This window comes from Hemicordylus capensis, chromosome 5 (assembly GCF_027244095.1).
Source record: "Hemicordylus capensis ecotype Gifberg chromosome 5, rHemCap1.1.pri, whole genome shotgun sequence".
Classification (NCBI taxonomy): Eukaryota; Metazoa; Chordata; class Lepidosauria; order Squamata; family Cordylidae; genus Hemicordylus; species Hemicordylus capensis.
The window spans coordinates 248,420,924-248,433,398 of NC_069661.1; the positions used below are offsets into that span (position 1 = coordinate 248,420,924).

Sequence of the window (12,475 nt, forward strand, 5' to 3'; positions counted from 1 at the left end):
TTAACCATTTGTCACCTCCAGGAACCTAACCCCCTATTGCCTCAAGCTTGCATTATCCATGGTCCCATTATCCGCGCTTGTAGCTGAGAATGAAACTCCTGCGGATAATGAGGGCCACCTGTAATTTTTGCTCCAGTTCGTCCCATTCCCTCACTTCCAACCACCTCCATCTTGAAGAAATCTGTGGCCACCTAGGGTAGAATGGGCAGTCCTTTGGTTTCCCCACAGTCTGTTTGGAGAGCTCTTTTTGGAGTGGGGTCAGAGACACCAAGGAGAACATACCAATGCACCATCCCAAGTTCTGAAGAGCTGGAATGTCATATGACTGATATACAAACTCCTGTGATTTAGGGTCTAAGAAGAGACGACTAGAATTGGAATGAGGACAAAACACAGTGCCATTTTAGAGACTTCAGATTCATCAGTAGGAATGTAGGATTGACACGGATCTAAATAGGTCATTTCCCACCATGCAACAGCTGAGTCTTTATTTCTGCTCAATAGTAGTAGTAGTAGTAGTAGTAGTAGTAGTAGTTATCCTTGGCAGAAATCCTAAGCCTATGATCCTCAAATTCTCCTGCAGCTGATCCCCCCCTTCTCCAACTCAAACAAAATCACACAGCTCTTCATAAATAACTGCTTTATGAGGGACGGGGAAAAATTAACATGTCAGAATAAAGGATCCCGGATGGTTTTTTCAGGAAAATTCAGTGAGTAGGAGAGAACAAGAATCTAGAACCTTCTCCATTGCTGCCCCGGCCCCCAAGGCTTTGGAACACACTTCCTGCTGAAACAAGAGCCTCCCCATCTCTTAAAACTTTTTAAAAGGCAGTCAAGATGCATTTGTTCACTTTTAATTAGATACTGTTTTAATTGTGTCTTAATTGTGTTTTAATAGTTTTAACTTTTAAATTTTAATTGTTGAAATGTTTTAATCTTTTTATTGGTTGTTTTTATTCTCTTGTAAACCGCCCAGAGAACTTGCGTTTTGGGGGATATAAAAATATGTTAGATAGATAGATAGATAGATAGATAGATAGATAGATAGATAGAGAGATAGATAGAGAGATAGATAGATAGATAGATAGTCAGTCGCTTGCTCATTCGGGCAAAACACATGGCTGTCTTTCAGAGGCCATAATGTTTTTGACATAGACTCCTCCATGGATATTACACTAGAATTGCCCCAGAGATGCACCCGAGAGTGCTTTCTAGGAACACGCTTTCTTATCACACCCTCCTCTGTTGCTGCACCTCTAGCAAAACGGGAGCCTGGCATTTATCTCCTCTTACCTGCACAATGCCACCTAGTGCTTTGATTAGCAGGCAGTTGCTCTTGGACAGGTGCCGTTTTAAGCTTCTTGATAGAGGTTCAACTGCAGCCAGTTTAAATCTTCCTTAAAGATCTGTCTCTGAGTGTTCGCAGGGGGTGGAGAGAGAGAAAAAAATGACAAGATCAGTTCACAGCCTCTTGATGCCGAAAGTGGAGGCCTGCTGCTTGCGCCTTTCAACCTCACTGATCAGTTTACCTCAATTTACTGTCTTAAAGCCAGCTGTGAACAGAAAATGGCTGGAAGGTTACTCTCTCCGTCCTGCACAGGAGCTAATCCATGTCCAATGTACCGAAGATATAGAAGCTGGCTCTTGGTTTTTACATTTTAGGATCACCAAGCATGGAATTAGAAATACATTTGAGCAGCTTCTGGATAAGAGGTCATGGGGAAGAGGGATACTAAACTATACCACTGAGATCCTAAATCAAGAAGAGAGAGAGAGAGAGAGAGAAATTTCCTTCCCTCTCCTGTAGCAAGCGTTTTCAACCTTGGGTCTCCAGATGTAGCTGGGACCAGAGCTCCCATCATCCCCAGCCACTGTGGCTAGGGATGATGGGAGTGGTAGTCTTGGATCCCCAGATGTGATTGGACTACCATTCTGTCTTAAAGTACTGGATTCTGAGGTCACCCAATGAAATTGACTGGCAATAAGTTCAGGACTGGGGAGGGACATTAGCTCAGTGATAAAGAAGGTTTGTGTACAGAAGGTCCCGGGTCAATCTTTAGCATGTCCAGTTACAGGGTCGGGTAACACGTGATGAGGAAAACCTCTGCCTGAGACTGAACTGCTGCCAGTCAGAGCAGTACTGGGCTAGATCTAACACTGATATGACTCAATACAAGCAGCTCCATGTGAAAGATAAAAGGAAGCACTGTTGCATACAACCCATAATTCACCCAAGGAATTCTACAGGCAAATGTGGGTGGTTCTAATGGGAAACATATGGAGGATTTCAAGGAAAGCCAAAAGACTTTAGAGAAGACTAGCTAAGTGTCTCAGGGGTCCGGGGTTTGCACATCCTTAGGAATGTATTTATGACGATATTTATATCTTGAGTCAATTTACAACACAATTTTAAAATCCATACAAGAAATAAAAACAATAAAACCAAGGCAACAATAGAGACCATAAAAGCTGCAGCAAAATACCATAAGAAGAAGAACAGACAACACAATAACAGCAGCAGCAGCAGCAGCAGCAATCAAAGCTTCAGGTGCAACAAACCCACTAAGAAAATATACTGCAAAGATCTGACTCCACTGAGAACTTGAACCAATAACACATTTTTAATGGGCTCTTAAAAGCCATCCAGGAAACGGCTGAGCAAATGGACAGGGGGAGAAGGCAGTCCACAACCCAGGGTTGTGGCTGGAGATGAGGAGATCTGCAGAGTCATGCCATCTGGGAACCCAAGGAGGGGAACTCCTGCTACAAGTGATGGGACATTGGTCTGATTTATCAAGACAATTATTATGTTATCACTTCTTGAGTCTTCTAGGTGCCAAGAGGGGGAGCACCATTTCCCTCCAGAATGCCTTGGGAAGAACAGTGGCGATTCAAGTGTAGCTGCTGCCAGTGCCACCCTTAGGGTGGACATACATAGAATATTTTCTACAAACATAGAATATTTTCTATGGAAACATGGATCTCAGAACATGACCTAAGGGCACGCAGTACAGCCACCATGCTGAAGCTAAGCTGGTCTTTTGAGGAAGAGCGGGATATGAATGTAAAAATATATATAAATAAATAAACCTTGGAGAAGCTGCTGCCAGCCAGTGTAGACAATACTGAACTAGATGGACCCATGGTCTGATTTGGTATTAGGCAGCTTCTATGTTCCTAAGTAAGATAAGCTGTCCCCCAACCTCTGAAACCTTTCAAAAATTATGTGTGCCCAAAGTTAACCTACATGATTCCCACCCCTGAGCCCTGAATCTATAAATCCAGCTAATTTGGGGTCAGTACTACCAACTGAAGAAGTAAACTTGGCATATCTGGGACACATATGAACTTAGGAAAACTGTTTTGTTCTCCAGGAAGCAACGGAGCTACTGAATGTCAAGCCAAGGATGGGAATAAAAACAATTCTGAAGAACCATTTCCCTTAAAGGGTCTCAAGTTCAGTTAGGCGGCTGATCTGTTTCTCTTTTGTCTGCTGTGTTGATTGAAGTCTTTTGATTTTTCTGAGCTTGCTGTAATTACACTTCTCTTTCAGCACACCAGCTCCCACTTAAAGATGTACAATGTTTCATCATTTCTTACAATTTTTTAAAATAACCCAAATATACCCTTGATATGACCTTTTAAGTTAAGATAGAAATTGTAGAGTGTGTGTGTGTGTGTGTGTGTGTGTGTGTGTGTGTGTAAGCAAAGGAATTCTGGAATGAAGTATTTAAAAATGGGCATTCATGCATTTTGATAACTCATCCAGAAATCAGAATAAATGATACAATCAATTTCACACCAAGGAGCAGGGACACTACTGAACGAGAGTGGTCTGGGCACGTGCTCCTATTGTACTTTAGATACCAAAATACAGATTTTCGTTCTCTGCCTCCTGAAGTTGGGAATTGTTAAGCTTTTGCCGGGGTCGGGTCTTCATGCTCAGCCTCAGCAGGGCCAACATTTAAGACAGAGGAGAATCTTGCCCTCCCATCCCTGTTTCAGATCACCTGGGATTATTCTTTAGGAGCACCTTTATCTCTGAACAATGAACCAGTCCTTTGGGAAGGGGCTATGGCTCTGTGCAGTGTCCTCTCTAATGTTTTTTATCTGTGTGCGGAATGAGTTTTGTTCTGGGCAGCAGTATCAAGGCAGTGTGCGCACACATGCATTCAGAACGGAGCCTTCCTGATTCAACCTGGGTGGGATCTAAAAAGAACTGAGTGGACATAAAAATAATAATGTGTGCGCATACGCGCATGCCTTAGGGGGAACATTGGCTCTGTGGTAGAGCACATGCCTTGATGTATATTTCCATATTTAGAACACATAGGAAGCTGTCTTTTAGCAAGTCGGACCATTGGTCCATCTAGCTCAGTATTGTCTACACAGACTGGCAGCAGCTTCTCCAAGGTTACAGGTTTCTTGAAGGTCTCTCCCAGCCCTATCTGGAGATGCCAGGGAGGGAACTTGGAAGCATGCAGATGCTCTTCCAGAGTGGCCCTATCCCCGAAGAGAATATCTTACAGCATTGAATGCTTGTTATACAGAAGATCCTCAGTTCAATCCTAACCATCTCCAATTAAAAACTCCTGCTAACTTGGCAAGGAGGCACCTTTTCACGAGGCGATTCTCTTTATTTAGCAGTGGGAGAGTAACTGACCCTATCCACCCCCAGCATAGTACCCCCAGTGACGGTTGTTGGTGTCTATCTTATGTTTCTTTTTAGATTGTGAGCCCTTTGGGGACAGGGATCCATCTTATTTATTTATTATTTCTCTGCGTAAACCTCCCTGAGCCATTTTTGGTAAAGAAATTGAATGAATGAATGAATGAATGAATGATGAATAAACAACAATAAGATCTCAGATGGCAGGCTGAGAAAGACCTGATCACCTGGAAAATTGCTGCCTGTCAGTATAGAGGGTACCAGGCTAGATGGACCAATGGGTCTGATTCAATATAAGGTAGCTTCATTGGCCCTACATGCTGACCAGTGGAATTAAAAAAACTGGACTGATCTACTGGGGGTGGGGAAGAAAAAAGGAGGTAGAACCTGCCCTCTGTGGCTAAACTTGCAATAAAGGTGGCCCTGTGTGTGTGTGTGTGTGTGTGTGTGTGTGTGTGTGTGTGTGTGTGTTCCACTCTTGCCTATAACTGTGAGTACGGAAACCACAAATAAAGAAACCTTAACCCTATGGGAATCTAGGGGCGAGGTTCCTAACCAAAAAAAGGGGGGGCAAAGAAGTGGGAAGGGGGTGGGGGGAGAAAGAAGAGTAGAAATGTAAAGTACCTTTTTCTCCAGGGATCCTGAAATGCCCTCGAAAACCCCCAAATCAGCTAAAAAACTTTTTTTTTCAAGAAAGAGCCTCAACGTGGCTCAGTGCTGTAAAATGGTGGCTTCAAGTGACACGTCACTTGCACTCAGCAACCACGAATTTTTGCCTATGTTTGTACGATGGAGAAAGAAACCGGGTCTTTCTGCAGAGAGACCCGTCTGCAGATAGGTGAAACCACAGGTGACAGGACCATGGGTAACGAGGGTCACCTGTACTTATGGCGGATAAAGAATAATCACAATAGGATTTTTTTTTAAACAAACCACCAATTTATTCTTGATTATATCTAAGTGTAGGACTCGACAGCTTGCTGTGACGCTCTCCTTGCTACAGACACCTGTTTCTTCCAGGATTTTGAAAGGCCCTGGCTGACATCCTAACACTGTGCTTGTGCAAGGCTGTTGCACTAGCACAAAGCTGTTGCACAAATGCAATAGCTAGTTGTGCTAAGTCTGGCGCAGGGGCATAGCCATAGCTGAACAAGGAGTGGGGGTCCTGCTGGCTGGATGTGGGCCACTCTTCACTCTCCCTTCCGGCCTCCCTGACTCATTGGCAAACTGCTGGCTGCTGACTGGAGCGTGGGGAAGCGTGATATTATTTGCACAGGAGCAAGAGGAAGAGAACGTTGTATTTTTCACCATGTAAGTTTGCAAGGGTCAGATCAGTCCCAAGGAGTTGCCTTGATGGTGACAGCAGGGGGCATCTTGCCACTTTATTAGCACCCCAATAATCTTGTGCCTGAGGAGAACACCTCAGCTTGCCACATGAAAGTACACAGTGGCCAACAGCAGCTGGATGCTCAGGGGTGGGCTCAGTGGCTCAGGGGTGGGATGCACACATAGGTTAGTTTTGGTTGCACAGAATTTTTGAAAGGTTTCAGAGGTTGGGGGACAGCTTATAAGAACATAAGAATAGATCTGCTGGATCAGGCCCAAGGCTCATCTAGTCCAGCATCCTGTTTCGCACAGTGGCCCACCAGATGCCTCCAGGGATCCCACAGGCAAGAGGTATGTGCATGCCGTCTCTCCTGCTGTTACTCCCCTGCAACTGGTTCTCAGAGCCATCCTGCCTTTGAGGCTGGAGGTGGTCCACAGCCCTCCAACTAGCAGCCGTTGATAGACCTCTCCTCCATGGAGTTATCCAAACCCCTCTTTAAGCCATCCAGGTTGTTGGCTGTCACCACATCTTGTGGCAGAGAATTCCACAAGTGGATTATGCATTGTGTGAAAAAGTACTTCCGTTTGTTGGTCCTAGATTTCCTGGCAATCAATTTCATGGGATGACCCCTGGTTCTAGTGTTCTGGGAGAGGGAGAAGAATTTCTCTCTATCCACTTTCTCCACACCATGCAGGATTTTAGAGACCTCTATCATGTCTCCCCACAGTCATCTTTTTTCTAAACTAAATAGCCCCAGGTGTTGTAGCCTTACCTCATAAGAAAGGTGCTCTAGGCCCCTGATCATCTTGGTTGCCCTCTTCTGCACCTTTTCCAGTTCTACAATGTACTTGTTTTAGATGTGGTGACCAGAATTGTAAGCAGTACTCCAAGTGTGGTCGCACCATCATTTTGTATAAGGGCATTATAATATTAGCGGTTTTCTTTTCAATCCCCTTCCTAATGATCCCTAGCATGGAATAGCATGGAATTGTCTTAAGCTGTTCTTTCTTAGGAACATAGGAAATGAGTTCTGTATTGTGTACATGGATGCGCACAGGTTGAGACCACAGTGAAGGGTAGGGGGATTTAAACCTTCCTCCTGTTGCGGCCCTAATCTGCCAGGCCCCCAGTTCAACTGCAATTGAACAACAACAACAAAAAAAACCCCTAAGCTTGTCAAGGCTAATAATGCTTTAGTGGCCAGGTGTCATTTTAATTTTAGACCGCCCCCACCTCTTCGCCTAGCCTTCCTCGGAGGATAAACTGAGATAACCTCCATGTATCTTGAGCTCCTTTGGAGAACAGCGGGATACAGATGTGACACATACATAAATTAAACACACTCGAAATGTCACTCAGTTAAAAAGAAAGAGCTAGGAGGCTCATCTGAAAAACAACACGCACACACCAAATAAACAAGGAATAAATAGCCAAGTTTATCCTTAGGGCAAGGTTCACACATTATGTTAATTACACAGTGAAATGCACATGGATGCAGGAAAGCTGTTAACATCAGCCACCACAGCCCATTGCTTCTAATCACTTGCAGCAAATGTCCCACAGACAGAACCTCAAGACAGGCATGAGATGATACTCTCCTTATGAACAAGGTTCCTTCCCATTAACAGCTACTACTTGAGCATGACAAAGAGGCTCTCCGCATGAGCAGTGTGGAGAGCCTCACTGGGCTCTCCCTGCAGACAAGCAGAGAGGTCATTCACACAACTACTGGCTCTGTCATGCAGCCAATAGGGGCGGCAGGGATAGGGGGCTGCCTGGCCCCCGGAAGTCCCAGGATCTGTGCGGGGCATTCTGGGCAGGCCCCCGAGGCTGGGAGGCTGCTTGTAGTCTTCTGGTTGGGGGTCTACTTGTGTGTCGCCATGCTGCGGTGCCACACGATCAATAAAATGGGGTTAGCGGAGCGCTCATTAAAGTGGGGGGAACTTAAGTGGGCTTACTGCATGGCTCCCGGAAGTTCCGACTGCACGAAAGCGGGCTGGGCTCCCTTAGCCCGCTTTCCTGCGGCCGTGAGAATAACCTCAAAGACTGCCAGATGGACCAGTACCAGCCCTATTTCCACATTGAGATCATTCACATGATCAAAATCTGTGTTCTACCTGGGTTTGAGACCTGTGTGTGCTCCCAGTTTTTGGTTGTAGGGAATCAAGGTAGGAGGAAAAAGCTACCCAGGTTTTCTTCTTACCTTGCTTCCACACAACTGAAAATTGGGAGCACACAGAGCTCCCTAACCCAGGTAGAACACCGTTTTTGATTGTGTGAATGACCTCATTATGTCCGATGTCCTTACAGTCTATGTACAGTGTATACACTCACAGGTCTGCACTTTCCCCCACCTCTCTGCTTGCCTCACACTTTATGTTCAACACATGTACACATCCTATCTGTATCCTGCATTTGAGAGGGCCTGTACCCAGCTATCTTTTAAAGTGAATCCACACAGCCATATGTACATGTGCATACATTTCTGTACATATGCCCAGCACAATATCATCAGTTGCCCTATTCAGATTACAGGATATCACACTAACCTTATTCACATGTTATGCGTAACACTTGTACAATCTGTGTACAGTGTCCACATTTACAGATCTGTACACTCATACAGTTATTCACACATTATGTTCAATGCATGTGCAGCACTGCCCTGCATTTGAGGGAGCATGTACCCAAGTTCACTTTTAAAGTGAATGCATGAATTTGGATTCATTCACTCAAACACACGTGTACAGACATCTGTATGCATGTACAATGTAATGTCTGAACAGGGCTATTGTTAAATGAGATTAGTGTGTTCTATACCTTTGCAGGCTTCTGAATCTGCCTCAGATACAAGAAAAGCAGAGAGGTGGTGAAAGGTTATTCTGTAAAATCAGATTGTTCAAGATCTAGATTATAAAATCTTTAGATCAGATACTTCTCATCTTCAAGCTGGTGCTGCAATGGCTGCTTTGCTGCAGGGCAGAAGTCCTCATACACACCATCACCTTCCTTACAAGGAAAGGCTAAATAACGTGTGGCTTTTTTCATTTAAAAAAGGATGATGGGGGCACACACAAGTTTATAACATTATGCATGGTAGAGAGAAAGTTGATGGAGATAAATTTGTCTCAGTCTTCCATGTTACTGAAATCCTACTGGCCGCTGGCTTACCTGGCTTTAAAAGGGGATGAGCCAATTATGTGTAGGACAGTCCTGTCCTCTCTGTAGCTAATGGTCATTATGGCTATATCTACATTCAGCAGCAGTATACCTCTGCATACCAGTTGCTGGGACACAACAGCTGGAGAGGGCTATTTCCTTCATGCCCTGCCTGTGGACTTCCTGGAAACATCTAGTTCGCCCCTGTGTGAGTCAGGATGCTGTACTAGCTGGACCTCTGGTCCAATCCAGCAGGGCTTTCCTTACTTCTTAGCAACATGCATTCCCTCCGCCTTCACTGGTATTCAGCCTGATGAAGAGTTCTGTGTAACTTCAAAGCTTGTTTATAGCCTTTTGAATGACAGTCGCTCGAAAAACAAACACAAACCCAAAGATATTGTTTCACTTTTTTTTGTGAGAGAGCAAATAAAAAAACACCACACATCACCTCCTGTAAACACACTCAGCTGTGTTTCTGTTCAGTTAATGGTACTTCCTGTGTAAAGGTCACTGCACGCGCAGTGTATAGAAGCCATAATGGCTCAATTTAACATCCTGCGTGCTGAAGTGAAACTCTGTCCTCGCTTTCCCTTTCTTTCTCCGAAACCTCTTTGTCAGCTGTTTTCTAGCCTCCTAGAGTCCTCTACTCAGAACTGGCTCTGATCATATTAGAAATATATTATAAAGCTAAAATCACAAGACTTGCAAAGCAATGAGTAATGTGGCATTTGCTGTACATCTGCTTTATTTATCACAGATAAAAACCGGGGGGGGGGGAGAAAAAAATTCAGCATGTTCGTAAAGAAGCACTATTCACTTGTGATGAGAAATAACCATCCCTAGGAGACCAGCTAGGGATTGGATTGAGAAAAGATGACACCCCCCCACACAACCCGACACAACATTTCACCACCCCATTCACAGGCATTTTGCAGGCATTTCTGTGATTTTAGGGTACAGGAAAAAAAAGGCTTACTGGCAGTGGTGGGACTTTTCTGGCTTGCACAACTTCCCCCCAGAAGTCTCCTCCCTTGCCAATGATGATATGTGCTGATGTAGTGTCATTCCCAAGGGAATTCTGGGAAATAAAGATGGCAGGTGCCAGCTGTCCAGAGAAACAGTGAAAAGAGAGTTGCCGCAGCAAAACTAATAGTGGTAAGACGGGATGAGCTGGGACTCTCCCCACTCCCCTTCTTCCCAAGTTTCAAGCTGAAAGTGCTCACAGGGAAACTAGGGACTTTTTCTGCCCTCCTATAGGTCACAAATGGCAATCACAGACATGCGTTGACTACTATTTATTTTTTTGCTGGGCGGTAAATATTTTCCAGATTTATCAGACAGCATGCTATAAAATATGAGCACAGAAATAAATAAATAAATAAAAGCAACCGTGCATTTCAAGATCTCAAACCAACTGGCAGACCCAGTTACATGGCAAACGCTGCTTAGTAAAGGGACCTAGGAACATAGGGAGGCTCTACACATGAGCGGTGTATAGAGCTGGGAGGGGTTTGGCGGGGAGAGGGGGTCAAGCCCACTCTCCTCGCACACGAGCAGTCGTCGAGCCTTGGGCGGCAGGATCGGCCAGCCTCGGGATTACCAGCTCCGCCATGGAGTCGGGAGTGGGATCGGGGGCTGCCTGGCCTTTGGAAGTCCCAGGATGTCCCGTGCAAGTGTGCAGGGCATTCTGGGGAGACCTCTGATGCTGGGAGGCTTGTTTTAGCCTCCAGGCCAGGGGGTCTCCTCATGAGTTGCGACAGCGTGGAGCCGCGGCATGGCGAATCACAACCGCAGAAACGAGGTTAACGGAGCACTCGCTCCACTAACTTCATTTTAGGGGAGGGGTACTGAGGCGGGCTAGGCGCCGCGGAACCACCGGGCTTGCCTGTGAGCCTGGTGTTTCTCACGACTGCTCGAAAGCGGGCTGGGCTCTCGAGCGGTCGTGAGAATAGCCTCAGGAAGTGGCCATATACTGAGTCAGACCATTGGTCCATTTAGTTCGGTATGGTCTACTCTACACAGACCAGCAGCAGCTTCTACAAGGTTGCAGGCCGGAGCCTATCTCAGCCCTATCTTGGAGATGCCAAGGAGGGAACTTGGAGTCTCCTGCATGCAAGCATGCAGATGCTCTTCCCAGAGAAGCCCCATCCCCTGAGGGGAATATCTTCCAGTGCTCAGCAAACACCTGTAATCTCCCATGCAAATTCAATCAGGGCAGATCCTGCACAGCCAAGGGGGAAATTAATGCTTGCTACCACAAGACCAGCCCTCCTTCTCTGTGCTTCATGTTTCAACTCAAGGCCCACATTCCAGCTCCAGCGAATGACCTCAGGGAGCTCGGATCTGGGCTTGACTATGGCTGCCTTGGACTGCTGGAGCTTGGTTCGGCCAGGCAGTCAGCAGAAAGCTTTCCTCTGCTAATTAATGCCGTGCAAGTCAGCCAAAGCAGGCCTTCTACAACTGCAGAAAAGCGACAGTCAAAGAGCAGCACATGGTGAATCTGTTATCCCTACAATCAGAAATATCCCACAGCCAGACAACTGTAAAGCTTCAACATCCAGCCACTTAAGAAGAGCAGTGCCTGATAAGAGCTAACACTCAAGTGTCCAAAATCCTGCTCCTTGAGAAACTAAAAGAATGACACTTAATCCCTGATGCATGAGCTTCGGGTCTAATGAAGGGGGAGCGGAAAAAGAAGAGCCAGAAGAAAATCTTCTGCATTGCAGAAAAGGACATTTTGTACCACATTAGGGAGAAATTGCAACAAGCAAGTTAAAGCTGTGTCCTTTCATTGCCAGCAGCTCAGGGTAATAGGTTACACCCAAAGTTCTCCTGAAGAGCTTGTGCAATTGGGAGGGGCTTCTCTGGTTACATATTTTCTCAACTGTAACAGCCAGCTGGGGAGAGGTTGTCTCATTTTCAGTGCGGCGTGGACCGGATGCCCACCACTTGCCTAATATCCTGCCATCAGATCAAGATCTATCACAAATGCATCGTCCGTTAACATGGGTGTTGTACATGTGCTCACCAGGGAGAAAGAGTGCTTACCATATGCTGAGTGTTGAAAAGAAAAACATGGCTGAAGTCATAAACATGGTCATTACTACATTACATGTTTATTCTTTCCCCTTCCTTCAGAGTATACACCATGGGTCTCCCCACTGTGTCCTCACAGCAATCCTGTAAGGTAGGTTAGGTTGGGAGACCTTGGCTGACATCCATTCTAAGTTATTCAATAGTACTACACAGGGGTTGCTCTAAAGAACGACTTAATTTCAACAAGATTTCTACTAATTCCACTGAGGTCACCCCGTGAGGTT

The 12,475-nt window shown here is 45.5% G+C and overlaps 1 protein-coding gene across 26 annotated transcripts in view; it reads right to left on the bottom strand.

Annotated features, from left to right (window-relative positions):
* Nucleotides 1-12,475, bottom strand: part of CELF2 (CUGBP Elav-like family member 2) — a 914,911-nt gene that overhangs the window by 338,503 nt on the left and 563,933 nt on the right. Inside the window, exon 1 of one of the 26 annotated variants that reach the window (XM_053253978.1) lies at nucleotides 1,294-1,412. The exons of the other annotated variants lie outside the window; for them this stretch is intronic. The gene's annotated coding sequence lies outside the window, so the exon portion shown is untranslated. Of the gene's footprint in view, nucleotides 1-1,293; nucleotides 1,413-12,475 lie in introns of those variants that run through there. 26 annotated transcript variants of the gene reach the window in all.